At 45.3% G+C, this 12,486-nt stretch overlaps 1 long non-coding RNA gene across 1 annotated transcript; it reads left to right on the top strand.

The window, feature by feature from the left end:
• Positions 1 to 5,176: 5,176 nt before the first annotated feature.
• LOC119975748 lies at positions 5,177 to 6,452 on the top strand. Its single transcript, XR_005462789.1, has 4 exons — positions 5,177 to 5,379; positions 5,471 to 5,566; positions 5,660 to 5,891; positions 6,404 to 6,452. It is a non-coding gene; the product is annotated as an uncharacterized LOC119975748 (long non-coding RNA).
• Positions 6,453 to 12,486: the final 6,034 nt, after the last annotated feature.

Raw genomic sequence — 12,486 nt, 5'->3', positions numbered from 1 at the left:
TTCTGCAGTGTTGAGGTAGAGTGTGCAGGCATCAGGATGTGATTGGGATGCTTGGCAATGAATCCGACATGTACCCCATCCAGCTCCAGGGGTCAAGGGAAGGCCCCCAGCCTCATCAACGCCTCCAGCATACTCGACGCATATGCTCCCTCGTCCAATCCCTCACTGCCTTTAGGAAGGCCAACGATCCTTAGGTTCTGTCTTCTGGCCCTGTTTCCCAGCTCCTCATGCTGCTCCTGCATCCTCTTTTGGCAGGCGTTCAGTTCTTCCACCTTGTGCTCCAGCACCGTTATCGTGTCTTCCTGGTTGGAAAGCTTCGACTTAACCTCCTTGATTGCCTTCTAGTGGACCACCTGTGTCTCGACCATTCGGTCCATCACCGCCCTCATCAGGTCCAGCGTGTCTCTTTTCAATTCGGCGAAGCAGTTCTTTAAAAACTCCATCTGCTTCTCCCTAGGCCAGTGAGCCTCCACTTTCTGGTCCCTGCCGTCCGCCATGCTTCACTGCCTGGTCTGCTGTCCTCGATGCTCCCGCTTTGATCCTAGCCACTTCACTTGACCACTTCTGGTCCAGCCGTCCATACCCGGGGGGGAGAAAACCTCTTCCCTGTTGTTTCCTCCACCAATTTTAGGTCACAAAATCCGGTCGAAAAAAGATCCATTAGCCCATCACCGGTGGGGATGATCGGACCTGCGACCTGTCCACTTCTGGCCGCCACCGGAAGTCCCCAGGCAGACTCTCTTGTGGCACACGCTGTCAGTCATCTACTCGAAAGGACTCGCTTTATGGTCGGCTGGGTCCTCGGTGTTGGGTGGGTGCTGACATGTGGTCCGCCGCTTTGAGCATCTGCTGCTATCGCCGCCGTCTCCAGTGTCTGGCCACCCAGATTACCAGCAGCACCAGTAGGGCATGTTCTGGGTCCAAATTCCCTGCAATAACATTCAATATCTGTAAAGCATTGGAAGATGATGTTCGACTGACAAACAGCGATGGCTCTTTCCACCCCCTTCCCCACACTCCTGGCCACAACAGGCCCACTTCACTGGACCTCAGATCCTGTATCCCAAACACCCGCTCATAACATCTCCTGGACCGGGCGTTAGTCCGCGCCCCATGGTACTTATCCACAATCCTGCCATGGACATGTCCCTGCAGCTGTGTCCCATCCTCTGTATATTCAAATGTTGGCTGCTGCGTGTGTGGTGTTGCCTTCCGCAGTGTTGAGGTACAGTATCCAGGCATCAGGGTGTGACTGGGATGCTCGACAATGACTCCGACATGCTACATGGCCTGCCCACCCACGAGAATCCACTTGGTTGTGCAAAGTGCGCACTTAACCAGGATTCGTAGAGGCTACTGCCTTCAGCAGCAAAGCCAGAGGCCTCAGCAGTCACTGGGGGTTATGGGTGGTCAGAGGGACAGACAGGACAGGTCGCTGCTGGAACAGGTACACAATCCAAGGGTTGGCATGATGGTCCTGCGAGTGTTTGCCCCAGGGTGGCCCACTCCTGTGGAGGGTGTTCTCCCCTCCCCACGCCCCCATCCAGCCAAGAGTTCCCTACTCCCCCTGCCGAGCACTGGGGTGACAAGCCCAGCACCCTCAGGCTTTTTGCCTGCAAGCAAAGATGGCTACTCACCACCTCCGCTCCCCACAGAAGCCCTTCTGCCAGGTTCATGTTTTTCAAAAGGAGTACTAATCAGCGTCAGCACTTGCTGGGGAGGCTGCTGAATGATGGGGGACTTTGAATACAGGGTGGCTCCTGTTAAATGTATGGAAATAGGGTTTAGGTGGTGATGATTGATTTCTCACCATGCTACGGCCAATGGAAAGAGACCATTCGGCCCATCGGGTCTGTGAACCTTCAAAGACACTCCCCATTTCTCGGGCTATTTTTAATGGGGAATTCTTTCCTGCAGCACTGACATTCCGTCAGCAGGTGGCAGCGGTGCTCTTTGTAACTGTGGAAGATTTGAGTTCAGATGAAAACAGTGAACATACAGTGCAGAAGGAGGCCATTCGGCCCATCGAGTCTGCACCGACCCACATTAAGCCCTCACTTCCACCCTATCCCCATAACCCAATAATCCCATCTAACCTTTTTTTGGACACTTGAGGGCAATTCAGCATGGCTAATCCACCTAACCTGCACGTTTTTGGAATGTGGGAGGAAACCGGAGCATCCGGAGGAAATCCACGTAGGCACTGGGAGAACGTGCAGACTCCTCACAGACAGTGACCCAGCGTGGAATCGAACCTGGGACTCTGGCGCTGTGAAGCCATAGTGCTACCGTGCTGCCCCTTAAAACGCAGCAACTATTTTACTCATGAAACAACACACAAAGTAATAATGACTCGAATGGCCAGTTAATCTCTCTTCGGTGGTGTTTGCTGAGGTGGGGTGAAGGGAAGGGGGTGGTTGGTGGGGGAATGTGGGATGGTTGCTGGTGTGGTCCAGTCGACCGGGAAAAGCCAGAATAGAATACTGTCTGGCTGGAAATCTGAAATAAACACAGAAAATGCTGGAAATGCAGGTCAAACAGCATCGGTAGAGAGAGAAACAGAGTTAGCGTTTCAGGTAGTTTATTACTTAGTTACACCCAACACATACAGAACATTTCATTACAAACACACAAGATGTAAAACCTGCCCTTTAACCTCCACCATTCTCAGTGTAAAGTTCTAAACACTCCTTCCAAATGAAACACTGATTAATTTATATTTATTTCAATTAAATGTCCTGCATTTGCTGCTCAGGATGTGTCTCCTCTACCCTGGGGATATTAAACAAAGCCTGGCTGAGTGTTTTACAGACACCTCCATTCAGACTGTAAGTATGATCGTCAGATCCCACTCACCAGTGATTTTAATTCTCTACCTTCCACCCACTCTGACCGTTCTGTCCTTGGCCTGCTGCAGTGTTCCAATAAAGTTCAACACAAACTCAAGGAACAGAGCCTCATCTTCCCACTGGGCACTCTACAGCCTTCTGGACACAACACTGAATTCAACTATTTTAGATCACAATCTCTGCTCCCATTCTTCCCATATTCATTTAGTTGATTTATGGGGCAGCACAGTAGCATAGTGGTTAGTACTGTTGCTTCATAGCTCCAGGGTCCCAGGTTTGATGCCCGGCTTGGGTCACTGTGCGGAGTCTGCAAATTATCCCCATGTCTGGGTTTCATCCAGTGCTCCCGTTTCCTCCCACAGTCCAAAAATGTGCAGGTTTCGTGGATTGGCCATGCTATATTGCCATTGGGGTTCCAGGGATGGGGTGGTGGTGTGGGCATAAGTAGGGTGCTCTTGCCAAGGGCCCTGTGCTGAGCTGATGGGCCGAATTGCACCATTCTGCACTGTAGATTCTATGAATTACTTTTCTCTGGTTTCGTTCTTAATTACTTTACCTTGTATTTGACAGGCTGCTAATATATCTTTTATACCCCTCAGTCACATCTTTTATTTTGTCGCTTGTCCCTTACCACTCCTTCTGGCCTTTCACTATGAAACCTTTGATCTGTCCTGTTCTCCATCCTATTACAGACCGTTCCTTTTGATCTTCTGTCCACTTTCACAACATCTAGAATGTTACCATCAAACCCTCACTCTAGCCCGAAATTTAACCCTAACCCTCATCCGCACTCTGGCCCTAAACTTAACCCTCATCCTCATCCTCGCTTTAAACCTAATCCTCACCCGGACACTAATCCCAATATCTTTAACTATTCTATGTTCTGATGAAAGGTCCCAGTCTGAAACATAAACTCTGTTTCTCTCTCCCTAGATGCTGCCGGATCTACTGAATATTTACAGTATTTTCTGTTCTTGTTTCAGTTTTCCAGCATCCACAGTATTTGATTTTTGTTCTCCCTCCCTCTCCCCCACTGCCATATGCCCACGAAGCTTCCCTCTTCAACTACTTCCCTCCAAACATTAAACCTGTTTGTCCTTCGTGCTCCTGTAAGTGTATCAAAACTGAGGTTTATGAGTTTCTATTTTGAGACTGTGTCTTTAATTTAGGGTACGATGAAGTGGGTCACACAACCTATTCTGAAGTTTATTTGACACCAGCCCTGGGTGAGGTGTATGTTAATGATGAATGTGAGACCCAGATTGTTTTGTTAGGAAACACCTGGAGGTAATTTCAGCAGTGCCTGTGTTTACAGACTGCCAGTCTTCAAGGTCTTGAGAATATCAGGTTGTAAAAGGTTATACTTTAAACTGTTCACTTAATTCAAAAAAATAACAAAGTTGGGGTCTGAGGAATTGCTAATCAGCGTCTCTACTTGGATACAAGGCTCATGTGATTCATGTTGCCATGGAGACAAACAGTGGGAGAGGGACATTCCAAAGGAAACCATTCTGGGATCGGGATGCCTGGATTTAGTAAATTTCCATGAATCTCACAGACATTGGAGTCTGCCGGGATCTGGGTGATGGGGAGCAGCGAGAGGCTAAAAGTCGATCTGGTTAAATACAGGAATGTGGGTGGGAATTCACACTCAGATTGAAATTCATGAGGATTTGAAATGAGGCTGGAAGATTAGCCTGAGAATCTCTGGGAAAGATGCTCACTGTGAAAGGCAGTTCTGGGGTTAAAAAGGTGCACAAACGGGAAGGGAAACATTGAAGTAAACCCTCAGGAGCTACGGATAATTTCATTGATTCCAGGAGAATTCAATGCTTTTTCCAAAGGGACAGTGTAAAGTCCAATCAGGAAGTGGGATATTCAGTTGTGTTAAATTAAGAGGGGAAAGTTCTTCTGTAATTTAGAGTGTAAGTTGCCCAAAATAGTGTTTAGTCAAAGTTAAAAAACAGTTGATGGTTTATAGACCAATATATAAATGTCAATACAATTAAATTTCTCACATATACAATCTCCTGATCACTCGGTGACGTTGTTCAGGCGAGTCAGCAGCGCAATAACATTGAAACTGAAAGCAGTTTGAATCAGGAAGTGCTGAGTGTGAACATGGCTCTCAGACAGCAGGTCCAGAGTTTGACCGAGGAGACAATTTGTCCCATTTGTCTCGATTTCTTCACTGACCCGTTTCACTGGGTTGTGCACACAATTTCTGCCACTCCTGTATCTCCCAGTGTTGGGAAAAGGAGGAGATAAACTCCTGTCCGGAATGTAGAGAGGAGTTTCTGGAAAAAAATCTCAGGATAAATCGGGCCTTGGGGAATCTTGCTGCGTAAACTCGAAAATTAAAGCTGAATCCGAAAGAGAAGGAAAGTAAACTTCACTGTGAGGAACATCAGGAAGAACTGAAGCTGTTTTGTGAAACTGACAAGAAATTGATCTGTCTGATTTGTCGAGATTCGCGGGAACACAGAGAGCACCGCTTCCTGCCCATCGATGAAGTTGTTAAACCTCCAAGGTAAAATGGGAAATAATTTATAACCTGATAATTTTCTCTCATTTCTAAGTTCTAACACTTACATTCTGTGATTTTTCTCTCCCAATCCCAGGATCAGCTGAAATCTTCCTTAGATTCTCTCACAGCGAACAAATCAGAGGTTCTAGAAACGGAACAGAAACAGAAAGGGAAGATTTCTGAAGTTAGGGTAAGGTTTCCCTGTGCTGATTTTCTGGGATTTCGTATAGTTTTGATCCCTTTATCGCGGAACATTAATTATGTTTCACATTTCATTTGGTAGGAACAGTCGAGCAGTCTGCAGACCCACATCACAGCCGAGTTCAGTAAAATGCACCAGATTCTCACTGAGATAGAGCAGCGTTTACTCAGAGATCTCAGGGGAGAAGAGGAGAGGATTCTAGAAACAATGGAGAAAAACCTTCGGGAGATTCAGGAGAATTTAAATTCTATTGAGGAGAAACTCTCAGTTGCAGAAACAGATGGAGCGAAAAGACGAGCTGATATTTCTGAAGGTGAGGGAATATATTGCGGGTCAGTTCAGTGAAACTTCACAGTCACTAAATAACTGATAACTGTGAAAGAAACATAGAATTTATTGAATAAATATAAACAGAATTAAACAAAAAATTTTCCCTTCTTGAATTTTTCTGCTGTTGGGAACTAACGGCTCCTACACTGTCTGCAGATTCCCGGGAATATCTGTAACCTCCTGAGAATGAATTTTCTAGATCTTTTGCCCAAGTTTAATTTTCTCCTGGAACTCCCATTTTAATCCAGTTCCAGTTCCATGTTGTGAGTGTGTGGGTGTGTCTGGTACGGTGTTTGAGAGTCACTGTGTCTGTGAGCGGGACTGATGCTCAGTTCCAGTTTGTTTGACTCTCCACAATCTTCCTTCCAAAATCCATCACTTTCCACCTCCGTGTGAAATCTCATCTGCTCTGAGTCTGCTCATTTCACCAGCCTGTCTAACTCCTCCTGAAATCTGTTACTGTCATCCTCACTGTTCCTCATTCATTTCTTTCAGGAGGAAGCTTGTCGGAAGAGAACGTAGGACATGTTCCCTACTGAAACTCTGCAGTTTGACAAAATAACTCAGTAAAGTGTTCTTATAGATTTATTTCTTGGTTGTTGTCACAACTGTAAAGGATTGTTCTTTGGACGGTTCTTTGATATTGTACAAATGAGGCAATATCAGTAAATAATACAACCTGGTTCCTAGGCTGGAAGTGATCACTTGCCTGATGTTCGCTTTTCGTGTCTGTGACCTTCCGACTGACCCTGAGAGAGCCGCACGGTCCATGTATCCAAGGAGTGGGTCATCCATGTCCCTGCATGGAGCCTGAGCAACCCGAGAAACTCAGACGTTAAAGGGGGAGCGGCTGTTTTGATTTGATTTATTGTCACATGTACCGAAGTACAGTGAAAAATATGTTTCTGCGTCCAAGGGAACGTACACAGTATGTACATAGTAGGCAAAAAAAGAATAATTGACAGAGTACATTGTCAAATGGCACATCAACAAGTTGGTTACAGTGCTGGAGAAGGGGCCCAAACAAGGGTAGAACAAGCGTTCTATTTTATTCTATAATATAAACTGGCTCTGTGTCATTAACAACCACAACAGCAAAGACTTGTATTTAAATAGCGCCTTTAATGTAATGTAAAGTCTAATGGAGTTTACCAGGAATGTTAAAAAATCACAATTGGACACAGAGACACATAAGGAAATATTAATCCGGATAACGGAGATGGATTTTAGAGAGAGTGTTTAAGGAAGAAAGAGAGACAGAGAGACGGAGAGGATCAGGGAGGGAATTCCAGAGCTCAGGACCTCGGCAGCTGAAGGTCCAGCTCCCAATGGGGGAGTGACTAAAATCAGAGATATTCAAGATGCCAGTAGAGAAGAGCAGGAGTCTCGGCGGGTTGGGGGATCAGTTATTAAGGGTTGAACATTAATTTCCAGATGTTTTCAGCCTTTGTCTTTGTTCTACAAACTTTGTTTGTAAAACAGCAAGTGGACAGGCTAAATGTTTCTCTTCTCCTGTGATTTGTGATATCCCGGTAACTAATCTGTTATCAGACTGTGAACCTTTTTCAGGACATGGGGGTTTCCATTCTCTGCCTTTGAATTTCCAACTTATCCCTTTCTCAGTTATAGAAACGTGATTAATATTCCACTTTGTACATTTTCTCTAACATCAAAAATGCTGAAAACTTTTACATATGTTCTATATCTTCTGACAAAAATTAATTTATTGCATCTTTTTTAACATCTAGGATTAATGATGACCATTGCTCGTTCTCAATATCTGCTGCCGCCCTGTCTATCGGAAAATTCAAAGGCCCTTTACAGTACACAATGTGGAGAGAAATGATCAACTCCATTAACCCCGGTAAAACTCTTCTATTCATTTCCCTGATTGGGGTGGGGGGGGGGGGGGGGGGGGGGGGGGGTGATGAGAAGATTGACAAAGATTTTTGGACAGAAAGCCTAAGGGAATGTGAATGGGGGTGATCAGGGTAAGAACGGTTCTGATATTGACACATAAAGAGCTTCGAATGTTTTAACGGCCGAACAAATGTAAGCAGTGTGTCAAAGGACAACTTGGAACAGGGACCAGGTGGCCCAAGTGGTGTGTGGGCGGGGGAAAGGGGGACAATGGTGAGGGAAAAACAGATCAATGGAAGAAATGAAAATAAATCAATAGAAATAAAACTGTGGAAAAGGTGGAGGATAGAGTTCACAGTCTGAAGTTGTTGAACTCAATGTTAAGTACCTGGAGGAAACCCACGCAGTCACGGGGAGGATGTGCAGACCCCACACAGACAGTGACCCAAGTCGAAATCAAACTTGGGACCCTGGAGCTGTGAAGCAATTGTGCTATCCACAATGCTACCGTGCTGCCCTTAAGGAGTTAACCTGCACTCCATTATTCTACCTTAATCCATGTACCTATCCAATAGCCGCTTGAAGGTCCCTAACGTTTCTGACTCAACTACTTCCAGGCAGTGCATTCCATGCCCCCACTACTCTCTGGGTAAAGAACCTACCTCTGACATCCCCTCTATATCTTCCACCATTTATCTTAAATTTATGTCCCCTTGTAATGGTGTGTTCCACCCGGGGAAAAAGTCTCTGACTGTCTACTCTATCTATTCCCCTAATCATCTTATAAACCTCTATCAAGTCGCCCCTCATTCTTCTCCATTCTAATGAGAAAAGGCCTAGCACCCTCAACCTTTCCTCGTATGACCTACTCTCCATTCCAGGCAACATCCTGATAAATCTCCTTTGCACCTTTTCCAAAGCTTCCACATCCTTCCTAAAATGAGGCGACCAGAACTGCACACAGTACTCCAATAGTGGCCTGACCAAGGTTTTGTACAGCTGCATCATCACCTCACGGCTCTTAAATTCAATCCCTCTGCTAATGAACGCTAGCACACCATAGGCCTTCTTCACAGCTCTATCCACTTGAGTGGCAACTTTCAAAGATCTATGAACATAGACCCCAAGATCTCTCTGCTCCTCCACATTGCCAAGAACCCTACCATTAACCCTGTATTCCGCATTCTTATTTGTCCTTCCAAAATGGACAAACTCACACTTGTCAGGGTTAAACTCCATCTGCCACTTCTCAGCCCAGCTCTGCATTCTATCTATGTCTCTTTGAAGCCGACAACAGCCCTCCTCACTATCCACTACTCCACCAATCTTCGTATCATCTGCAAATTTACTGACCCACCCTTCAACTCCCTCATCCAAGTCGTTAATGAAAATCACAAACAGCAGAGGACCCAGAACTGATCCCTGCGGTATGCCACTGATAACTGGGCTCCAGGCTGAATATTTGCCATCCACTACCATGCTCTGTCTTCTATCGGTTAGCCAGTTTGTTATCCAACTGGCCAAATTTCCCACTATCCCATGCCTCCTTACTTTCTGCACAAGCCTACAATGGGGAACCTTATCAAATGCGTTACTAAAATCCATGTACACTACATCCTTCATGCTTTACTTTCATCCACATGCTTGGTCACCTCCTCAAAGAAGTCAATAAGACTTGTAAGGCAAGACCGACCCCTCACAAATCCATGCTGACTATCCCTAATCAAGCAGTGCCTTTCCAGATGCTCAGAAATCCTATCCCTCAGTATCCTTTCGATTACTTTGCCTACCACCGAAGTAAGACTAACAGGCCTGTAATTCCCAGGGTTATCCCTATTCCCTTTTTTGAACAGGGGCACGACATTCGCCACTCTCCAATCCTCTGGTACCACCCCTGTTGACAGCGAGGACGAAAAGAGCATTGCCAACGGCTCTGCAATTTCATTTCTTGCTTCCCATAGAATCCTTGGATATATCCCGTCAGGCCCAGGGGACTTGTCTATCCTCAAGTTTTTCAAAACGCGCAACACATCTTCCTTCCTGACAAGTATCTCCTCGAGCTTATCAGTCTGTTTCACACTGTCCTCTCCATCAATATGGCCCCCTTGTTTGTAAATACTGAAGAAAAATACTTGTTCAAGACCTCTCCTATCTCTTCAGACTCAATAAAAAATCTTCCGCTACTGTCCTTGATTGGACCTACCCTCGCTCTAGTCATTCTCATATTTCTCACATATGTGAAAAAGGCCTTGGGGTTTTCCTTGATCCTACCTGCCAAAGATTTTTCATGCCCTCTCTTAGCTCTCCTAATCCCTTTCTTCAGTTCCCTCCTGGCTATCTTGTATCCCTCCAGCGCCCTGTCTGAACCTTGTTTCTTCAGCCTTATATAAGTCTCCTTCTTCCTCTTAACAAGACATTCAACCTCTCTTGTCAACAATGGTTCCCTCACTCGACCATCTCTTCCCTGCCTGACAGGGACATGCATATCAAAGACACGCAGTACCTGTTCCTTGAACAAGTTCCACATTTCACTTGTGTCCTTCCCTGACAGCCTATGTTCCCAACTTCTGCACTTCAATTCTTGTCTGACAGCATTGTATTTACCCTTCCCCCAATTATAAACCTTGCCCTGCTGCATGCACCTATCCCTCTCCATAACTAAAGTGAAAGTCACAGAATTGTGGTCACTACCTCCAAAATGCTCCCCCACTAACAAATCTATCACCTGCCCTGGTTCATTACCAAGTACTAAATCCAATATGGCCTCCCCTCTGGTCGGAAAATCTACATACTGTGTTAGAAAAGCTTCCTGGACACACTGCACAAACACTACTCCATCCAAACTATTTGATCTAAAGAGTTTCCACTCAATGTTTGGGAAGTTGAAGTCACCCATGACTACTACCCTGTGACTTCTGCACCTTTCCAAAATCTGTTTCCCAATCTGTTCCTCCACATCTCTGCTGCTATTGGGGGGCCTATAGAAAACTCCCAACAAGGTGACTGCTCCTTTCCTATTTCTGACATCAACCCATATTACCTCAGTAGGCAGATCCCCCTCGAACTGCCTTTCTGCAGCTGTTATACTATCTCTAATTAACAATGCCACCCCCCCGCCCCCCACCTTTTTTACCATCCTCCCTAATCTTGTTGAAACATCTATAACCAGGGACCTCCAACAACCATTTCTGCCCCTCTCCTATCCACGTTTCCGTGATGGCCACCACATCGTAGTCCCAAGTACCGATCCATGCCTTAAGTTCACCCACCTTATTCCTGATGCTTCTTGCATTAAAGTATACACACCAACCCATCTCCTTGCCTGCAAGTACTCTCCTTTGCCAGTGTTACCTTCCCCACTGCATCACTACGTGCTTTGGCGTCCTGAATATCGGCTTCCTTAGTTGCTGGACTACAGATCCGGTTCCCATTCCCCTGCCAAATTAGTTTAAACCCTCCCGAAGAGTACTAGAAAAAAAACTAGTCCCAATATTTCTAACTTTTCTCCGTTCTGATGAAAGGTCCCAGTCTGAAACATAAACTCTGTTTCTCTCTCCACAGATGCTGCCGGATCTGCTGAGTATTTACAGTATTTTCTGTTCTTGTTTCAGATTTGCAGCATCCACCGTGTTTGATTTTTGTTCTCCCTCCGTCTCCCCCACTGACATACGCCAACGAACCTTCCCTCTTCAACTACTTCCCTCCAAACATTAAACCTGTTTGTCCTTCGTGCTCCTGTAAGGGTATCAAAACTGAGGTTTATGAGTTTATGTTTTGGGACGGTGTCTTTAATTTAGGGCAAGGTGAAGGGGTCAAAAGCCCTGGGTGAGGTGTATGTTAATGATGAATGTGAGGCCGGGATTGTTTTGTTAGGAAACACCTGAAAGTAATTTCAGCAACGCCTGTGTTTACAGCCGTTAGACTGTCAGTCTTCAAGGTATTAAGAATATCAGGTTGTAAACGGTTATACTTTAAGCTGTTCACTTAATTCCAAAAATAACAGAGAAAGAACATTTCTAAGGACATACTGATCAGCATCTATTCTTGGATACAAGGCTCGTGTGATTCATGTTGCCATGGAGATAGACAGTGGGAGAGGGAAATTCCAAGGAAACGATTCTGGAATCTGGTTGCCTGACTTTAGTAAATTTCAGTGAATCTCACAGGCAGTGGAGTCTGTCAGGATCTGGGTGATAGGGAGCAGCGGGAGGTGAAAAGTCCATCTGATTAAACACAGGAATGTGGGTGGGAATTTGGAGTCGGACTGAAATTCATATGGATTTGAAAGGAGGCTGGAGAGAATCTCTCTGTCTCGCACAAAGATGCTCCCTGTGAAAGGCAGTTCTGGGATTAAAAAGTACACAAATGGGAAGGGAAAAATAATTGAAGTAACCCCTCAGGAGCTAAGGATAATTTGGAATGTTCCAGGAGAATTCAATGTTTATCTCAGGGACAGTGTAAAGTCCAATCAGTAAGTCAGATATTCAGTTCTGTTCAAATTAAGAGGGAAAAGTTCTTCTGTGATTTAAAATAAAGGTTGCCCAAAATAGTCAAAGTTAAAAAACAGTCGACAGGATATGGAGCGGTATATTTTAGTCAATACAAAAAAATTCTCAGATACAATCTCCTGATCACTCAGTGAAGTTGTTCAAGCGAGTCAGCAGCGCAATAGCATTGAAACTGAAAACAGTTTGAATCAGGAAGTGCTGAGTGTGAAC

Source organism: Scyliorhinus canicula, chromosome 13, assembly GCF_902713615.1.
Source record: "Scyliorhinus canicula chromosome 13, sScyCan1.1, whole genome shotgun sequence".
In the NCBI taxonomy this organism is placed as follows: Eukaryota; Metazoa; Chordata; class Chondrichthyes; order Carcharhiniformes; family Scyliorhinidae; genus Scyliorhinus; species Scyliorhinus canicula.
The sequence above is the reverse complement of the archived record's forward strand: the minus strand, read 5'-3'. Positions and strand labels throughout refer to the sequence as shown.